This window comes from Podarcis pityusensis (assembly GCF_964106645.2).
Source record: "Podarcis pityusensis genome assembly, chromosome: 2".
Lineage (NCBI taxonomy): Eukaryota > Metazoa > Chordata > Lepidosauria > Squamata > Lacertidae > Podarcis > Podarcis pityusensis.
This window is the reverse complement of record NC_138029.1, coordinates 113,011,445-113,032,232: the sequence shown is the minus strand read 5'-3', so window position 1 is coordinate 113,032,232 and position 20,788 is coordinate 113,011,445. Positions and strand designations below refer to the sequence as shown.

The 20,788-nt window shown below is 48.1% G+C and overlaps 1 protein-coding gene across 1 annotated transcript in view; it reads left to right on the top strand.

Moving 5' to 3' along the window:
* LOC308470120 (uncharacterized protein) overlaps positions 1-20,788 on the top strand; it is a 46,980-nt gene that overhangs the window by 4,171 nt on the left and 22,021 nt on the right. The gene's annotated exons all lie outside the window — the stretch shown is intronic.

Here is a 20,788-nt window from a genome sequence, read left to right as displayed (position 1 = left end):
AGAAAGAGAAAGAGAAGGAGAAGGAGAAGGGGAAAGAGAAAGAGAAGGAGAAGGAGAAGGGGAAAGAGAAAGAGGAGGAGAAAGAGAAAGAGGAGGAGGAGAAAGAGAAAGAGAAGGAGGAGGAGGAGGAGGAGAAAGAGGAAGAGAAGGAGGAGAAAGAGAAGGAGAAGGGGAAGGGGAAAGAGAAAGAGAAAGAGAAGGAGGAGAAAGAGAAGGAGAAGGAGAAAAGAGAAGGAGAAAGAGAAAGAGAAGGGGAAGGGGAAAGAGAAAGAGAAGGAGAAGGGGAAAGAGAAAGAGAAGGAGAAGGAGAAGGAGAAGGAGGAAAAGGTGAAAGAGAAAGAGGAGGAGAAGGAGAAAAGAGAAGGAGAAGGAGAAGGAGAAAGAGAAGAAGGAGAAAGAGAAAGAAGAGAAAGAGGAGTTTAAGCAAAGAAGTGGGGTGAAAGTCAATCATCTTGAGGAATTAAGGCCATTGCAGAGCTAGGATGTGTGAGTCTACAACTCGCACAGACCTCATAGCAGTTCCTTCGCTCACAACTGTGCACAGCTACCAGCTGTATGGGGTGTTAGTGGGGGGCTAGTTCCTCTGGCGGGGGACACATCATGCTCATGCCACGACCCTTCCAGGGGAAAAGCCACTGGTAGTGCTGGGTGGGGGACGGGTGCCCACCCCCAAAAGACGTTACTAAATACTGCCATTTCTATTTCTCTATTTTTCATTTAACGCCTTTCAAAAAAGAAAGAGAAATATGGCACCTTTTCGGTAAGGTCGCACTTTGCACATGGTCATGGCCAGTGCTCCCCCCCTCAATAAAATGTTTAGGGGTACTCTCATTTTCCTACTCATATTGAAATACTGCCCCCTCAATGAGGCCAAACTTAGATTCGCAAAGTGTTTAAGGGTATGTGTACCCCTGCGTACCCCCCCCCGAGAAAAAGCACTGATCATGGCTAACCTTCTGCCCTCATTTGCGGAGGCGAAGCTGTTTCCTAGCAAAGGGCAGTCTGCATACGGACGGCATCTTTTAATAGGGAAAAAATGGTGCCGGTACTCACCAGGAAGTTGTTATAGTACCGTATTTTTCGCTCCATAAGACGCACTTTTTTCCTCCTAAAAAGTAAGGGGAAATGTCTGTGCGTCTTATGGAGCGAATGGTGGTCCCTGGAGCCGAATTACCCAGGGGCGAAAAGCAGATCATGCTTTTTTTTTTTTTTTTAGAAAGAGGGAAGGGGGTGTTGAAACAAAGCCGCTGAACAGCTGATCGGCAAGCAATCAGGAGGGAGATAAAGGACGCTAGCGATAAAGGAGGTTGCCTGGGAGGGGGGAGTTAAAGACAGCGAAATTGCAAGGAGAGGAGACAGGAATACTAAAACAAGCAATGAGGAGAGAAGTTAGAAGAAAAGGAGGAGCAAAAAACTGCTCCAGCTAAGGAAAAGACACTAAGGCAAACAAGAAGGAAGGTGGTGTTGAAACAAAGCCGCTGAGCAGCTGATTGGCAAGCGATCAGGAGGGAGATAAAGGACGCTAGTGATAAAGGAGGCTGCCTGTGAGGCAGGAGGAAAAAGCACATGGATCCTCAGGATTTTTGCACTGAGTCACCCCAAATTCACCATCAGATCACATAGCATGTCCATGGCTACAGCCTGCACCCAAAAAATCACACATCCACTGTTTTGTGGGGCTGCAATGACGCAAAAACATGGTTACAAAGCACGGATCCACATGGATTCTCAGGATTTTTGCATTGGGCTAGCCCAAACTCACCATCAAATCACATGTCTGTGGCCACAGCATGAACCACAAAACTCATACATACATACACTGTTTCGTTCAGAATATATTTTTTTCTTGTTTTCCTCCTCTAAAAACTAGGTGCGTCTTATGCTCAGCATCTTATGGAGCGAAAAATACGGTAAGTGCCACACTCAACATTTTGGGGGGAAAGGTACATGTACTGCGTACCCTTCAGTAACCCCAGAAAAGAATGTTCATTATGCATGCAGTATGCATGTTCAATATGCATGCAACCATCCACTTATCACCACAAACTTAGAGGTGACTAGAAAAAGGGCAAAAGCAGTCTTTAAAGGGTGCAGAAAGGGCAAAAATGGCATGAAAACAGTGTCTAGCAATCCCATGAGCCTTTGCAAGTGCAATCCCAGGAGCCATTGCACTGATGGTTGAGGCCTGTGGAGAGTTGGAGAGAATTTGAGCAAGGAGGTTTGGAGGGAGACACGACCACCATTCATGCCAGTCCTCTAAGTGCTGCTGGTTTTTTAAAAGGTTATTCTAGGATTTTTAGAGGTTTAGAGGGTGTTTGCAGGACTTTTCAATGGGTGTTCCCAATATATGTGATTTCACTGCCTCGGAACATGATCCCCACGTAAAATGGTCGTCGCCTCTAACTGTGGGGATAGGAACCACCGCTTTTGATAGGAAAATGTATGTTTTTCTTTCATACAATAAAAAGGGAGTTAAGAAGCCTCCGTGGTATGCATAGCAAAAGCAAGAGAGTAGGGGCTGGATTGGAGAATGCGGGCATCGATCCCGCTACCTCTCGCATGCAAAGCGAGCGCTCTACCAATTGAGCTAATTCCCCAGTTGCCTGGTTCCATTGGCCCAGACACACACAAAAAGAGGCAGATCTCAGAAAGGGTGCAGAAAGTGACTGAGGGAGGATTTGTTTTTGCTCGTGGGTGTGGCCAGGATTTATGATAGGGGGGAGCCCAAAAAGTTTTTGAGCTTTTTTGGGGGGGAGAGATCGACCCAAAAAGTTGTTGCCCTTTTTTTGGGAGATCACAGGTAAAAACACCCCCCCCCCAAAAAAGAGGACATTACAGGGGGCAGGCTTCTGCTGGGGAGGGGTAGAAGCTCAGTCAATTGAGTATTTTTGGTGCTTTTCTATACTTTTTGAGGTACCGTATTTTTCGCTCCATAAGACGCACCTGACCATAAGGCACACCTAGTTTTTAGAGGAGGAAAAAAATATATATATTCTGAACGAAACAGTGGTTCAAGCTGTGGCCACAGACATGTGATCTGAGGGTGAATTTGGGGTGACCCAATGCAAAAATCCTGAGGATCCATGTGGATCCGTGCTTTCTAGCCACGTTTTTGCGCCATTGCGGCCCCAGGCAACAGTGGGTGCATGATCTTTTTAGTGCAGGCTGTAGCCATCTACATGCTATGTGATCTGATGGTGAATTTGGGGTGACCCAATGTAAAAATCCTGAGGATCCATGGGGTTTTACCTCCCCCCTCCCAGGCAGCCTCCTTTATCCTTTATCGCTAGCATCCCTTATCTCCCTTACTGATCAGCTGCTTCCTTTCAACACCCCCTTCCCTCTTCTTTGCCTTAGTGTCTTTTCCTTAGCTGGAGCAGTTTTTTGCTCCTCCTTTTCTTCTAATTTCTCTCCTCATTGATTTGGTCTTCCAAATGGGAATTCGGCTCCAGGGACCACACATTCACTCCATAAGACGCACAGACATTTCCCCTTACTTTTTAGGAAGAAAAAAGTATCTTATGGAGCGAAAAATACGGTATGTTGTTGTTGGCATCCATCCATCTCAGGAGACAATGAAAAAGTGCGCCATTGGGAGGGGGCATCAAGCTGTTGAACGGATGCAGCGCCTATTGGAGCTGTAGGGACCAATACAGGAGAGACAGGCAACCAGTTGTGCTGCTGCAGATGCACTGTGGCATTTGTTCTCTCTGCGTTCCTCCCAGCGGTCATTCCTCCTCTGGCCGCTGCTGTGGATGCACAACCTGACTGTCTGTCTCCAGGCACTGCAGTCGTCTGCAAGGGATTCCCAGACGGCGGGGTTGATGTTGACAGCCTTCATGCCCCGTTTGCAGACGTCTTTGTAACACAGAGTTGGTCTCCTGATGGGCCTGGTGCTTGAAGCCAGCTCCTTGTACAACACATCCTTGGGGAGCCTGCCATCTTCCATTCTGTGGACATGACCAAGCCAGCATAGTTGTCGTCTAAACAGGAGTGTGAACGTGCTGAGAATGGGGGCTTGGAGGAGCACACCTGAAATATACTCGGAGTCGAGTGTGAATTTCATGTTCTTCATTCAGCTTGTGGTAGCAATGGATGAAACTTTCCCCAAAACATCTAGTCATATATATATATATATATATATATATATATATATATATATATTATTTACACAATGGGCGCCGCATGATTGGCTAATTCCGGGCTGCTCCTGCAGGCCAATCAGGTCACTGATTCACTTCCACCTGCAGCTGGATTGGGTGGCTCCTGCGGACCAATCAGACTGCTGCATTCTGAATCCTATTGTTCTAGAATTCAGCTCAGTACATAACAACACCTTTGTTTGAAACTCTGTTCTGCCAAATAATACCCAAATTCTTCCTGACGTGGCAGCTATTGATGCGCCACTCCTGAGGGTGACAGGTTTCCCATGACTCACTTCCATAAAGCAGTGTGCTCACTGATAGACCTTCATCTTGGTATTGGAGCCCCTGTTGTGTGCATGTCAAAAAGAAGAGAGCGGAGGCTGGATTGGAGAATGCGGGCATCGATCCCGCTACCTCTCGCATGCTAAGCGAGCGCTCTACCATTTGAGCTAATTCCCCAGTTGCCTGGCTCCATTGGGCCAGAGATACAGAAAAAGAGGCACATCTCAGAAAGGGATCCTGAAAAGGATCCAGGGAAGCTTTGTTGAATGTCTGGCAAAAGGAAGAGCTTGTGAGCTTATCTGGAGAATGTGGGCATCGATCCCACTACCTCTTGCATGCAAAGCAAGCGCTCTACCATTTGAGCTAATTCCCCAGTTGCCTGGCTCCATTGGCCCAGAAATACAGAAAAAGAGGCAGATCTCAGAAAGGGATCCAGAAAGGGACTGAGGGAGGATTTGTTGTTGCTCATGGGCGCGGCCAGGATTTATGATATGGGGGAGCCCAAAAGGTTTTTGAGCTTTTTTGGAGGGGGAGATCATGCCCCAAAATGTGTTGCCCTTTTTTGAGAGATCACAGGTGAAAATCCCCCCAAAAGAGGACATTACAGGGGGCAGGCTTCTGCTGGGGAGGGACAGAAGCTCAGTTAATTGAGTATTTTTAGTGCTTTTCTATACTTTTTGACATATGTTGCTGGTGGCATCCATCTGTCTCAGGAGACAATGGAGAAGCGTGCCATTGGGTGGGTGGGGGGTGTCAAGCTGTTGAACGGGTGCAGTGACTATTGGGGCTGTAGGGACCAAAACAGGAGAGACAGGCATCCAGTTGTGCTGCTGAAGATGCACCATGGCGTTCCTTCTCTCTGTGCTCCTCCCAGCGGTCATTCCTCCTCTGGCCGCTGCTGTGGATGCACAACCTGACTGTCTGTCTCCAGGCACTGCAGTCGTCTGCAAGGGATTCCCAGACGGCGGGGTTGGTGTTGCCAGCCTTCATGCCCCGTTTGCAGACGTCTTTGTAACACAGAATTGGTCTGCCGATGGGCCTGGTGCTTGAAGCCAGCTCCTCGTACAACACATCCTTAGGGATCCTGCCATCTTCCATTCTGTGGACATGACCAAGCCAGTGTGGACGTCGTCTAAACAGGAGAGCGAACGTGCTGGGAATGGGGGCTTGGAGGAACACACCTGAAATATATTCAGAGTCAAGTGTGAATTTTATGTTCTTTATTCAGCTCGTAGTAGCAATGAATGAAACTTTCCCCAAAATGCCTAGCTATATATATATATATATATATATATATATATATATATATATAATTTACACAATGGGCCCTGCGTGATTGGCTAATTCCGGGCTGCTCCTGTAGGCCAATCAGGTTGCAGATTCACTTCCTCCAGAGGCCTGATTGGATGCTCCTACAGGCCAATCAGGTTGCTGATTCACTTCATCCAGGAGCCTGATTGGCTGCTCCTGCAAGCCAATCAGGCTGCTGCTCAACTTCCACCTGCAGCTGGATTGGGTGGCTCCTGCGGACCAATCAGACTGCTGCATTCTGGATCCTATTGTTCTAGGATTCAGCTCAGTACATAGCAACACCTTTGTTTGAAACTCTGTCCTGCCAAGTGATACCCAAATTCTTCCTGACGTGACAGATGTGGAAGCTATTGAGGCACCACTCCTGAGGGTGATAAGTTGCCCATGACTCACTTTCATAATAAAGTGTGCTCAACACGCTCACTGGTAGACCTTCATCTTGGTATTGGAGCCCCTGTTGTGTGCATGTCAATAAGAAGAGAGCGGAGGCGGGATTGGAGAATGTGGGCATCGATCCCGCTACCTCTCGCATGCTAAGCGAGCGCTCTACCATTTGAGCTAATTCCCCAGCTGCCTGGCTCCATTGGGCCAGACATACAGAAAAAGAGGCAGATCTCAGAAAAGGGGCTAGAAAGGGATCCAGGGAAGCTTTGTTGAATGCCTGGCAAAAGGAAGAGGTCATGAGGTTTGCTGGAGAAAGCGGGCATCAATCCCACTACCTCTCGCATGCTAAGCGAGCGCTCTACCATTTGAGCTAATTCCCCAGTTGCCTGGCTTCAATGGACCAGACATACTGAGAAAGAGACAGATCTCAGAAAGGGATCCAGAATGGGATTCATAGAGGTTTTGTTGAAAGTATGGCAAAAGGAAGAGCTTGTGAGCTTATCTGGAGAATGTGGGCATCGATCCCGCTGCCTCTCGCATGCTAAGCGAGCGCTCTACCATTTGAGCTAATTCCCCAGCTGCCTGGCTCCATTGGCCCAGAAATACAGAAAAAGAGGCAGATCTCAGAAAGGGATCTAGAAAAGGAATCAGGAAAGCTTTGTTGAATGTCTGGCAAAAGGAACAGGGCAGAGGCTCAGTTGGGGAATTCAGGATTCGATCCTTCTACCTCTCGCGTGCAAAGTGATCGCTCTACCATTTGAGCTAATTCCCCAGCTGCCTGGCAGACCTTTTCCTGTGCCTGCTTATGACCCAGATGCCTGAGCGCGGATCTTTCTCTTACCTCTCCAGGGAGTGATGGGACTCCAAAAGTGCTTCTCTATTTGTAAAACCATGCCATTGGGAGAAGAGAGGGCGAGACTCTGCAAAATCTTCTCGGGGGGGGGGAGGAGTGGGACCGTTTGCAGAGCTGGCTCATCGCCTGCAGGCCGGCTCTGGGTGCCATGCAATGTTGAAATAGTGATGGCAAGGGATCACACCCCAAAGTGCAAGCAAAGAGTTAAACGTTTAAAGCTGCAGGTGGGTGTAGTCTGAGAGGTCCCTCAGGATGCAGAGCTATCAGGTTTGCGGTCTGAGAGGGCTCATGGACTCAATTTTTCTCCTGTATGGCCAGGTGTGTCTTTGGTCCACTGAGGCTGCACGGTGTCAGCTCTCACCATCTTTAAGGTGATATACACGGCCACCAAGTCTCTCCTATTCTTCTGTTTGTGTTGTATACAGGAAAATCTACTAGCCTCATATTCTGCAGAGCAAAAGGAGGAGGAGAAATTTAGCTGGGTATCAGTGCCAATACCTCTTACATACTAAGAGACTATTCTTCTGTTGGAGACAAGACCTGAGCTGTCTGCCATTGCTGGCTCATGCATGACAAATCTAAGATGTCACACAGAACATGTTTCTCTATCTATCTATCTATCTATCTATGGGAGACAGGAGTGCCTGGCGTGCTCTGGTCAATGGGGCCACGAAGAGTTGGACACAACTAAACAACAACAACAATCTATCTATCGTCTGTCTATCTATCTATCTGTCTATCTATCTATCTGATTTTATCATCATTTTTCCAAACATTTTCACAATAACCTTCCAATCAAATAATTACACTGTTTCATAATTTGACTTCCCACCCTCACCTCCACAGCATTTTTACTCAAACTTTTCCACTGCATTCTATCTTTATCTATTACAAAAAGTTTCTCCATTACAGTTATATTATGATTTTTCTTCCGCTGCTTTTATCTCGAATCCTGCCCGCAATTTCATTTGACTGTAATATTTTTTAAAAAAATAGTCCACAAAAGGCCTCCATTCTTCTATAAAAAGTTCCTTGTTTTGATCTATTAATTTCGCTGTCAGCGTTGCTATTTCTGCATAGTCCATTAGTTTCAAAAGCCACTCTTCCTTTACTGGAACTTTCTCTTCTTCCCATTTCTGTAAATATAATATTCTAGCTGCTCCATCCCTATTACACCAATAAGGAAACCTTCTGGTCTCTGGGGAATAGCCCATTTAAACATTTTCTTCATTACACAGAACGTGTTTCAGCCAGGTTCCGCTCTATGTATGGCAAAAGAAAGAGAAGGGAGGCTTGCCTGGAGAATGCGGGCATCGATCCCGCTACCTCTCGCATGCTAAGCGAGCGCTCTACCATTTGAGCTAATTCCCCAGCTGCCTAACATCACCAGTCTTAGACATACAAAAAAGAGAGGAGGGAGCAGACTTTAGAAATGGATCCAGAAAAAATGATCCAGGGAGGTTTCGTAGGCAAAAGGAAAAGAGTAGAAGATTGGTTAGAGAACGAACGCGTAACTCCTGCTGCCTCTTGCATGCAAAACGAGCACTTCACCATTTGAGCTGATTGCCCAGCAGAACCATCCAAAAGTATCTCCAAGAAGGAGACAGAACTTAGATGCCGTTGGAGCAGTGGTGGCCAAGGATGGCACCCCACAGTGCAGGATATGTTGGGTTTGGAACTTAACAGGTTAAGTTGTTCCCATGATGCCTCAACATTCTGACGTCAGCTTTCGAAGCTGGGAGGAGCTGGGAGGAGTTACGTTCTGTTCCCCTCTGGTCTCTGAGAGAGAAGGTCGCAGGTTTGTCATGGCTGCGGTGAGCCCAGGAGATCCCTGGGGAATGTCGGAATAAAGAACTGAAATGGACAAACCTGGTCTCTGTGTGTGTTTGTCTGAAGCTAAGTGAAGCTACGTGACAGTTTTCGCTGCTGTGTTCAACTCTGCTGAGGCGTGACTGGAGAGCTACTGGAGACGGAGCTGAGTGGCGCAGCTCGGAGGAAGCGCGCCGGGCATAAAGAGCTAATTGTGGACCGTAAATCAATTAGCGGGGTCACGCCAATAAATCAATTCCACAGGTTATGGACCCTTAATCACCGATCGTAAAACTGTCACAGGAACGCTTTGAAGTGCCGGAATGCGTTTGAAGTCTGCGGTCTAAGGCAGAGAAAGCCGGCAGGACGCAGCGGAGATTTTTGCCTGTTGCTAGGAGGCAAAGGAGGAGCTGCGGAGCTAAGAGAGCAGCTGGCTGAAAGACGCAAAGTGGTTGCCTGTGTTGCTGCAGAGCTGAGAGCTGGGAGCAGCTGGAAACGGGTGCCGGATAAGCTGGTGAGTAAGCTTGGGGCCCCGGGAAGACGATGGCAGACAGCCAGGTCTTGGAGGACATTGAAATGCTCACTCTAAGAAGTTGAGCAAGGGCTATCTGGGGATGTGCTGCGTGTGCTGTGAAGCTTCAGCAGGAGGCCAGAGCCCTGAAGAAGTATTGAGAAAAGCCTAGAGATGGCTGCAGCCCCTGTTCCTGATGTTTTAGCCTCAAGGAGTGCTAGTGAGCAGATCGGGGGGGCGAAGGATTCCAAAGGCAAGTGTAAAGGCTTGTCCACTGTGCGTGCTGGAGTGGAATGTCAACAAAGCAGGTTCCCAGAAAGCCGCAGTGGGAGCCGGGCCAGAGGGGGCGGAGCTGGCAAGGAGTGGTTTTCCGGAAGAAGGAGAAGGAGGCCAGCTGGGAGGAGCCCCGGGCAGTGTTTTTCCACTGGAGTTCGTCGTTGCTGCCCATGGAGAGTGGAGACAGCTGGGCAGGAAGGTCCCAAGGTCAACCAGCTGAGTTCCCATGGGAATCAGTCTCGGAGAGGAGGCCAGCGTGGGAACGCAAGGGAAGGACGTGGCTCAGACGCTGGGGAGGGTTGTTTTCTTATCACTGCTTCTATGGCAACTGTGAAGAACAACTCCAGCCAGGACACGGTGACGCGCTGGGTTTTGAATACTGCTGTTGGTCAGCACCTGCTAAGCGAGCCTGCTGGCAAAATGCGGAACTGCAGGGCTGTTTTCAACTGGAGCAACTGTTATGTTCGCTGACGGAACACGAAAATCTGTTTCTGGTGTGGCTAACATGTTTTTTTCTCCTTTACAGGAGGAGCTAGAGGTCTACGTTGTGCCGGGACTGAATTGTTGTCTGTTATCTGTATCAGCTCTAATGAAGCAGGGATACAAAAATTTGCTTTGAAAATGACACCTGTTCCATTTTCAGAGGGGGGAAACAAGTGGCCAACGTGAAAAGGGGGCAGAACAATCTCTTTGTTCTGGAGTCACCTCTGGGGGGTGGTGGGAATGCTGGAAAAGCACAGGCGCAGTGTGCTAAGGTTCCCAGTCATGTGCAAAAGCTGCACAGGTGCACAAAAGGGTACAAACTCCGGAAATGTGGGAGGTCCCTAGGGTGCAGGGCATGCAAGGGTGCACAGGTACATGGTTTTCCCGGGTTTGGGAGGGTAGCCAAAGAGCCCTTTGAGCTCTTTGAGGCAGGTGGTCCAAAGGTTCAGGAAATGATCTTCTGTGGATATGATCCTGCAACCAATGGGTGGAAGTTTGCATACCCAGAGGGTGATCAAACCAAGCTGCTGGTCAGTAAGCAGGCTGAGTTCTGTGAACAGGATGGGTGTTCAAGACTCAGGGATGGTCCTGATTTTCTCTCAGAATGTCTGTCTGATTCTGAGGAGGAAAGGGAGCCAGAGGCTGATCCCGGTGATGGGGACCAGGTCCAAGATCAGGGTTCAGGGCAGGTTTGGGCATCTCCAAAGGTTGTGAAAGGAGTGTCCAGGTGTGAGGCTTCATCTCCGGTTAGCGTAATGGAGAAAGCTCACAAACAGGGTGTCAAGTCAGAGGGGGAAGGATCTGACGGAGAAGACACAACTGCTGGCCCAAATGGGTCAGTAGGGTATCAGGTCACAAGTGCGTGGAAAAGTGTCGCACAGTGTGATTCTGGGAGTGTTGAAGGGGTTCAACAGGTGCCTGGGAAAGATGCCGGGAAGGGGCACAAGGCAAAGGGAAAGGTGTTGAACTCAAAAAGGTCTTGTCAGAATGGTTCGGCAAGAGGGGGTGTTGGGTTTGGAACTTAACAGGTTAAGTTGTTCCCATGATGCCTCAACATTCTGACGTCAGCTTTCGAAGCTGGGAGGAGCTGGGAGGAGTTACGTTCTGTTCCCCTCTGGTCTCTGAGAGAGAAGGTCGCAGGTTTGTCATGGCTGCGGTGAGCCCAGGAGATCCCTGGGGAATGTCGGAATAAAGAACTGAAATGGACAAACCTGGTCTCTGTGTGTGTTTGTCTGAAGCTAAGTGAAGCTACGTGACAGTTTTCGCTGCTGTGTTCAACTCTGCTGAGGCGTGACTGGAGAGCTACTGGAGACGGAGCTGAGTGGCGCAGCTCGGAGGAAGCGCGCCGGGCATAAAGAGCTAATTGTGGACCGTAAATCAATTAGCGGGGTCACGCCAATAAATCAATTCCACAGGATAAGGGTTGCTTTTTAAGCAGTTTGTGGGTGCAATGACAGTGGCCACTCAGGGTGCAGAACTAAATAATAGTTCTGGTTGTATTTAGAGGCCTCTGATGCAAAATGGACTCAGCTGCTCCAGGCTTCAGGCAGCCATCCGCAAGCCTTCGGAGCGCGGCGGGAACTCCTGCTGCACTTCAAAGGCTTGCTGATAGCTGCCTGAAGCCCCCGGAGCGCAGCGGGAGTTCCCTGCGCTCTGGGGCTTCAGGCGGCTTCAGCGAAAGCAACGCGAAGCCTCCGGAGCGCAGGGGGAGCTCTCCCTCTGTGCTTTGGAGGATTCGCGTTGCTATCGCTGAAGCCAAGGAGCCTGCATTCGCTCCATAGGACGCCCACACATTTCCCCTTCATTTTTTTAGGGGAAAAAGTGTGTCCTATAGAGCGAAAAATACGGTATGTTAGCTGCAGTTGTGCTCTTCATTTCTTCCAGGGTCTGGCGTGATCTGTGTGGTTCACCTTATCTGCTTGTGACTCAGTAAAGCTTGCCACGTTTTTTTCCTTCCCGGATGCAGTCTGTTTTATTCTGCCACTTCTGCAAGCATGCGGAAAACAACCTAAGGAGGCTGGAAAAGGAACAGGGCAGAAGCTCGGCTGGGGAATTCAGGATTCGATCCTGCTACCTCTCGCATGCCAAGCGAGTGCTCTACCACTTGAGCTAATTCCTCAGCTGTCCAGCAGAGCCAGCCCACAGCACAAGATACAAGATGAGGCTGTTCTTCTGTTTGAGCTAATTCCCTGGCTGTCCAGCTTTGCAATATCCCTGAAAGTGGGCCCAGGCCAGAGTTTCTGTATAGAATATGATCCGAAGACGCTTTGCTTTATGCACGCCAAAAGGGAGAAATTAGAGTCTTGACTGGAGAATGCGGGCATCGATCCCGCTACCTCTCGCATGCTAAGCGAGCGCTCTACCATTTGAGCTAATTCCCCAGCTGCTCAGGAAAACCACCTCACAGTATCCTAAGTACAGGCCAGATCCAAGGTGCAACTGCTCTTAGGTTTGAGTTAAATTCCCTGGCTGCCCAGGCCCCACGATATCCCAAGAAGGAAGCAGGGGCCTGAAATGCTGTGGAGAACGTGAGCTGGAAAGGCGTTGCTCTAGGTTCAGCAAAAGCCAAAAAGGAGCAGAAGCTTGCCTGGAGAATGCGGGCATCGATCCCGCTACCTCTCACATGCTAAGCGAGCGCTCTACCATTTGAGCTAATTCCCCAACCGTGTGGCTTCAGTGGCTCAGACGTACAGAAAGGGATACGATAAAAGAAAGTGGTTCAGGGAGGCTTCTGTTTGTCTAAAAGGAGATAAAGCCAAAAGCATGCAGATTATCTTGGCAGACAAGATATTTGGGGCAGACCCAACAAGCATAATAACATGGAAGCTAAACAGGCACGGCAGCAGATAAGCAAAGAACCATCAGTAGCTGACACTTCAGCATTTATGCAAAAGACAATATGCTTGGGCTGAGGAATTAGGCCAAACTTTGCCCCCCGGTGATCCTGGCCAGGGATAGCCTGTGCATGAGGCGAGGGGAAGCCATTCATCTCTGGAACCACCTCCCCTTTCTCCTTTCTTTCTTTCTTTCTTTGGCAATCACTCGTAGCCAAGTAAGATTGTCTTCCATTGTTTTAACAATGAGTCCATAAGTGACTGTGGAGGCCAATTCTGGATCCACACGTCCTTCCACAGTGGGGACATTGGTTTCCGGGCAGGAGCTGATCACAGTGTGGATTTGCCAAGCGTGCCTTCCTCCTAGCACGTTTCTCCCTTGAGTCCTGAGTTCGAGTGTCTTCAAAGCCCATGACACCTTTGGGAAAGGCTGTTCTCCAACTGGAGCGCTCGCAGGCCAGTGTTTACCAGTTGTCAGTGTTTATACTACATTTTTTTTAGATTTGCCTTGAGACAGTCTTTAAAACTCTTTTGTTGACCACCAGCATTACGCTTTCCATTTTTAAGTTTGGAATAGAGTAGTTGCTTTGGAAGACAATCATCACAACATGACCAGTCCAACAAAGTTGATGTTGAAGAATCATTGCTTCAACATTGGTGATCTTTGCTTCTTCCAGTACACTGGTATTAGTTCGCCTGTCTTCCCAAGTGATGTGTAAAAAATTTTGGAGACACCATTGATGGAATCTTTCAAGAAGCTGAAGATGGCGTTTATAAGTGGTCCATGTTTCACAAGCATATAGTAAGGTTTGTAGTACAATAGCTTTGTAAACAAGCATTTTGGTTTCCCTGTGAATGTCCTGGTCCTCAAACACTCTGCACTTCAGTTGGGAGAATGGTAACAGGGGCAGGATCGTGAAATCTGGAAGCCCCTAGTCACGAACCAGCACATGGGCGGTGAATACAGATTCAGCCGTTCTGACTCAAGGAATGAGGCAGCTGAGCAGCTCAGCAGCTGTATCCATGACTGAGCAGCCCTTTTTAGGATCCACTCTGCTCACCCTGAAAAGGGGGAGGGGCTAGAAAAGGTGCCCTAAACATAGTCTGCCTCCCTTTTTCCCTGACTGGATTACCGTGCCCAGTGGGGTCACCACCTAGCGGTCGTAAAAGACAAATGAACTTTGGAACATGGAATATACGGACTTTGTCAGATAACACAGACAGTGTCCTGAACACAGAACTGCCATCATTGCAAGAGAGCTATGACATTTTAACATTGATATTGCAGTGCTTCAAGAGACTCGAAGAGCAGGCGAGGGACAACTGAAGGAAGAAAAAGGAGGCTACACATTCTTCTGGAAAGGTCTATCTGAACAAGAACATTGAATACATGGGGTAGGCTTCGCTATCAAAAGCGACCTATTGAGGCTCCTGTCAGAAGTCACCTCCCCACCCTCTTCCTGACCCCACCATGGCTTCTCCCACTGCTGACACAGCACTCCTACCCTCACTGCTGTGCCCATGGCACCTTTCCTGTCACCCTCCTGTAGTTGACACAAGATAATATCACCAAGGCAACTATCTGTAAACAAACAATAAAGGTCCATCAAAGTGGCAAAAGTAGTCTCTTTCCCAAATTGGTTTTTATCTTACACGCAGTAAATGAAGAGTTCACTCAGACTGGCACTCATCCTGGCTGGACTCAAAACATCTCAGACTGGCTCTCACCCTGGCTGGACTCATCACTGCACTCTTTCTGCAATTTGCAGTGGTGGTGCCTGAGCAGAACGAATAGCAGGTTTCTCCACCATGTCCAATCAGTCCATGATGAGAACTGAACTTTGGTCCGTTCCATTCTCTAAAAATGCTAACTAGGTTCACCACCTAAAACGAATCTCCAGATTGTTAATGTAAACACTGCCTACTTCTCTGCATTTCTGTTTTCTACCTACCAAGGAACCCAGCTGGAATTTATGTTCCCAGAGACAGGGGTTTCACACATTCCAATTTCCATCTTGCCATCAGTCTCAGGTGCAACTTGAAGACTGCATTGTGCCTAACAGAGTCTCATTGAAATGCCTGCTACCTCCACCAACATAGCATTGAAAATTCTTGTAAAGTGTCCATGCAACTTGAGTCAGTGGAGTGTTCACACGCTGTGTACATCTCTATGGTACTGCCAGTGTGAAGTTACCCGTGAAATGCGCTCTCTGATAGAGCTTTGGGTGTGCTATAGACTGGCCCACGTCAAAGCCAAGTGGTTGTGTCTTGAAGCCAGTACAGTCATACCTTGGTTGTCAAACGGAATCCATTCCAGAAATCCGTTGGACTTCCAAAAATGTTCAACAACCAAGGTGCGGCTTCCGATTGGCTGCTAGAGCCTCCTGCACTCAGTCGGAAGACATGGAATGTTTGGCTTCCGAAAATCCTTCGAAAACCGGAACACTCACTTCCAGTTTTTGATTGTTCTAGAGCCAAAACATTTGAGTCGCAAGGCGTTCGAGATCCAAGGTACGAGTGTACAGTGGTACCTCGGGTTACGAACTTAATTCATTCTGGAGGTCTGTTCTTAACCTGAAACTGTTCTTAACCTGAAGCACCACTTTAGCTAATGGGGCCTCCTGCTGCCGCTGGGCCGCCGGAGCACGATTTCTGTTATTATCCTGAAGCAAAGTTCTTAACCCGAGGTACTATTTCTGGGTTAGCGGAGTCTGTAACCTGAAGCGTCTGTAACCTGAGGTACCACTGTACTGAAATAGGTTGTTCACTGCCTTGAGGCGTAAAGAAATTGAGCATACCCTACGATCTGCCACTAGATGGCAGAAGAAGATAGTTTTATCATGAAGTGAGGACTTCAGATACTTTTCAGAAAATCTGTAAAGCAAGGAGTTAAAACTCCAGTGTGCCCAGAAGAGTTTGGGGCCACACAGAGTTTTTTCCGTCCTCAATAAAGTAGTAATTTCTCTAGCCCTGGTGAAGCAAACCCGTGACCAGTCTCAGCATTGTGAAGTCCAATCTATCAACATCAATTTTTGTTGAAATATTCTTAAGGCAAGTGTTATCCAACTCTTTCCAGTACACTTTCCCACCACTTACCTGTCTGCAAAAAAAAAAAAAGGTTAAAATTTTGGAGGGAAGAGGGTTTGTTGTGCAAGACCTTCTGATTAACTATAACTCTGAAGCCTGAAATATGTGATTGAAACCACCAAAAAATAATGGCAGTCTAGAAGTTCCCGATGGTGACAGCAGTCACGAAATTAAAAGACACCTGCTTCTTGGGAGAAAAGCAATGACAAGCCTAGACAGCACCTTAAAAAGCAGAGACATCACCTTGCCGACAAAGGTCCGTATAGTAAAAGCTATGGTCTTCCCAGTAGTGATGTATGGAAGTGAGAGCTGGACCATAAAGAAGGCTGATCGCCAAAGAATGGATGCTTTTGAATTATGGTTCTGGAGGAGACTCTTGAGAGTCCCATGGACTGCAAGAAGATCAAACCTCTCCATTCTTAAGGAAATCAGCCCTGAGTGCTCACTGGAAGGACAGATCGTGAAGCTGAGGCTCCAATACTTTGGCCACCTCATGAGAAGAGAAGACTCCCTGGAAAAGACCCTGATGTTGGGAAAGATGGAGGGCACAAGGAGAAGGGGACGACAGAGGGCGAGATGGTTGGACAGTGTTCTCGAAGCTACCAGCATGAGTTTGACCAAACTGCGGGAGGCAATGGAAGACAGGAGTGCCTGGCATGCTCTGGTCCATGGGGTCAAGAAGAGTCGGACACGACTAAACGACTAAACAAGAACAACAACAGAAGTGCCCATGATCTCCTTGGAGTCGCAAGGATTGAACACGGAATGAGAAACACCAATGATGACTTGCCGTTTCTTTCTGCTGCGAATCACAAGTGGGGTGTGTGCTTTTGTTTGATCACTGTGAGAGCAGGTTGTTGGACGAGATGGTTGTTCGCCTGATTCAGCAGGACTCTAATGTTCTAATGTTTATTCCCATTGAGCAGAACTGTGATTCAGTCTCTGTACCTCCCCCCCCCTCCAAAAAAAAATTGCATTCCTAAGGCATCTCTAATGCCTTTTTGGGGCACATTCCTTGTGTGTTCCTGATTCCAGTAGTGTTCTTCTGTTCTGGCCTGACAACTGAAACGGCAGATATGCAAACCCGTGAATCAAACACTGGTTCATCTGTCAGTCTGGGCCCTTGGCTGGCCGTTTGTGTTTTTAAAAGCATCAGGTGTACATTTTTCCAAGTGCAAGCCCATTCCAAGGGGGGGGGGGGAGAGACGGTCATGGTGGCATCACAGTTAACAGACAATCAGTGCTGTGCGCAGCTGATGCCCATAGTACACTTGCAGAACCAGGTTTCTTTGTCTCAGAACTCAACTCTCGGAAGCAAAGGTACCTTTTGTAGAGGTGAGGAGCCTTTTTCAGCCCTTTTTCAAATGCATTCGCTTCTGGGCCCTTTTCTAAAGGCCATATGTCAATGGGAGCCTGGACCAGGGGCAAAAGTAGGCGGAACAAGAAATGTGGGTTTTACCTTTGTGCAATATATGACTTTCTGGTCTGGTGTTGTTATCTGAATCAATTTTGTGTTGGCAAAATCTTTGATCTTCGCAGATGTTTATGTACTTTTATATTCTTGTAGTATGGTGTTACGGAAATTACTGGGACGGGCACATCTTTAAAGTTGTTAAATGTTACAAATATTATGCATAAATGTATCCTTTCGACTTGACAGCTCAGAAAAGTTACCTAGTTTTAAAAATAATATAAAATCAACTCCTTTGCCAGTGTCCTCCATTCCAACGCTATTTTGCCCTTGAAAAAGGGACTCCAGGAAGTGCCCAGAGGTGACAATTTCTGAGCTGATTACTGGCCAAGGAAAGCTTAATCCCATCACCAAACTTGCCAAGGGGTCCAGACATGCAAAGGAAGTTCTATTGTACTTTGGGTGGTGGGACTTCAGTGGTGTTTGCCTATGCTAATCTTATACCTGGGTCTTGCCCTGACATGTCTGCTTATGCTAATCTTGTATCAAGGACTTATCTGGACATGTTTGCCAAGGTTAAACTAGTGTAACCCCTTTTGTGACGTGTCAGTGATGTAGCAATGATCTATCAATGATGCTGTACAAACTCTATTCTGGGATATGGTGGAAAAGTTTTAAAAGTCCTTGTCACCCCATCCTCGAGGTTCAAAATTCCTCTTTGAACCTGTTGCGCAATAAACTTTGGTCTACAGCTATTTGCTCCGGTTGGTAGTGTGATAGGAATTTTGAGGTCTTAGATATATGGTAATGCTCATAACAGAACATACATAGATCAGCACAGGAAGACCAACCTGGAACCATTTTGATTCCTAAACTAAGCAAATGTTTTCTCTACAAGGTCAAAGTGGGAAACCTCCCCATTGTCTCTTTCCTCACAAATCCTGTCTTAAGGGCACATTTAAGATATGAATAGGGTGTGAGCCTGTGACCTGGCCCAGGAACGAAGTATTTATCACCATAAAAGAATGGCCAGGCTCCCCAGACAATCCAGTCAAGTAACCTGCCAGACAGGAGATAAGCAATGACAGGAGAAAAACAACATTCAAATTTCTGTTTTAAGACCGCCTTTTCTGTGATGTAGGTATGATGTATCTGAGGGGTGGTCTTAGGTTACACCCCTTCTGTGATGTATGTATGATGTTTCTGGGGGTGGTCTTGATCTATAAGGTGGCAATTTCAAAAGTCTTTATAAGGCCTTGCGCGCCATTGTTCTGGGTTCCTCCTCCCTCCTTTGTGTGGTGAGTTGAGGACCCTGTTGCAACAGATCAATAAAGATCAGGCTTACCAGCTGCTTTGCTTCTCAATATTCTCTGGTTGGCCTCTGTTATTCTCTCCTACCAATAGGGAACCAATGTAAGGACTCTATATGGGCTCTTGGATACCCCATAAGGGAAAAGGGCAATTTTTGTTTACAACAGTAGCTGGACTCCTTCCTTTATTCCGCAGGAACCCGCAGGCTCTGCCCGACGAGCTGGGTGACCGAGCAGCCTCACACCTAGATTTTTCCGTAACAATGGGGATTAGAGGCAGGACAATGAAAGCGAACTCTGCAAGCCCTTTTAGCTGCTGACTTAGACTTCAAGCCTGGAAGTGTCAGGATGAGGAAGAGCAGGGAAATCGACCCAACCAAGAGCCCCCCACCCCCAGGGAAGGCACAAAGGAGAAGGATTTCGAGCCTGGTAACTGGTGGAAGGACACTGGCCACAACTCAGAGGAGGGAACAAGCTGGGGAGTGGTAGAAGCAGGGCCCTTGGAGGATAGTGAAGGGACAAGACAGCATGAAGGGGTTTCTAGTTTGGGTGAAGGCACCAACAGCAATGACAAAGGGGAGGTAGAGCCTGCAGTTCTCGCCCAGGACCACTCTGAGGGCTTCTCTGCTGGCAGCTTGCTGGCCCCGTCTCCTCTTAGAACGAGGCATTTATTGCATGATGCCAAGGCCAGGCAGACACAGAGCGAATCCCTTGGGGCTTGCCGTATAGAAGAAGAGCACAGAGGGAGGGGCCGGACACAAAGGGCTAGGGAGTGGAAGAGGAGAGACGCGTCAGCCCAAAGAACTGCTTCATTAAGGCAGGATTACTCCTTAGACGTCTCTGTGTGTTCTTTGTCCTGATTTCCTTAATAAAGAAGCTAGCTGCACGTCAACCAAGTGTCCCTCTCTTCTTTCTCTGACCTGCGAACAACCGACTTGCCCTGTCAGCTCCCCTGACAGGAAGGATAAATATCCACCTTCTATGACAGGTTGGTCTGGAGATCTCATGTCTTCCCCCCCCCCCCCCTTAGCCTTGGTGAGACAATTGCCTCGGGCGGCAGGATGGGGACAGCTGGAAACCGTGGCAGGTTCGGCGGCCCCAGTAGCATGCCAATCACCACCACCTGCTCCTCTTCAGCCTCCATTTTGCTCCCTTCAGAGTGCTGGGGCTTCCCTGAGCCATCTTCCCTGTCGCCTCAGAAAGAGGCAAGGGGGACAGAGCAGGAGAGGAAGAGGCAATGGCAAGGGGGTATGCCCCCAGTATGCCCCACGGAAGACCTTAAGGTCCATAAATAGTGGTCCCGGGCCCTAAGGAAGTCAGATTAGCCTCAACCAGAGCCAGGGCCTTTTCAACACTGGCTCCGGCCTGGTGGAACGCTCTGTCTCTTGAGACCAGGGCCCTGCGGGATCTGATTTCTTTCCGCAGGGCCTGTAAGACAGAGTTGTTCCGCCTGGCCTTTGGCTTGGAATCAACTTGATCCCCTCCCCCTCTTTCCTTTTTCCTTTTTCTTTCTGTGATGGAACTCCTATTTCCACCCCAAAAACCTTTTTGATTTGAGTTCCTACGAAATGAGGCTGTATTTTAATGTTTTAATGTCGTATTTTAATCTCGTTTTTAAGTTGCATTTCAATCAATTGTTTTTATACCTGGTGTCAGCCGCCCTGAGCCCTGTCTTGGCTGGGGAGGGCAGGGTATAAATAAAATTATTATTTTCTGCTTTGCCTCAAGCGGCCAAATGTCTTGGGCCGGCCCTGCACACCTCTCCTCCTGAAGTGGATTCGGCCACTGAAATTATAACAAAGATGCTTCTCATTCTTATTCAGGGGGTGGCCGACAGTGCCGTCGTTCCCATCAAGGCCTTTCAGCAGGCAGGCGGGGAACACCACTGAGTCACCTGTTAAGCCATTGTAAAAACTTCTTGTAGCGACAGGTGATACTCCCTGAGACAGAACAAAGGCCTTTTGGAGGGCAGGTATTGTTTCTAGAAACATTCACCCAGTTGCATCAAGGGGAGCAATTGTGACAACCTGGGCTCGGTTACATCATTGCTAGAACAACACCACAAACAAACAAAAACAAGCAGCAACAACCC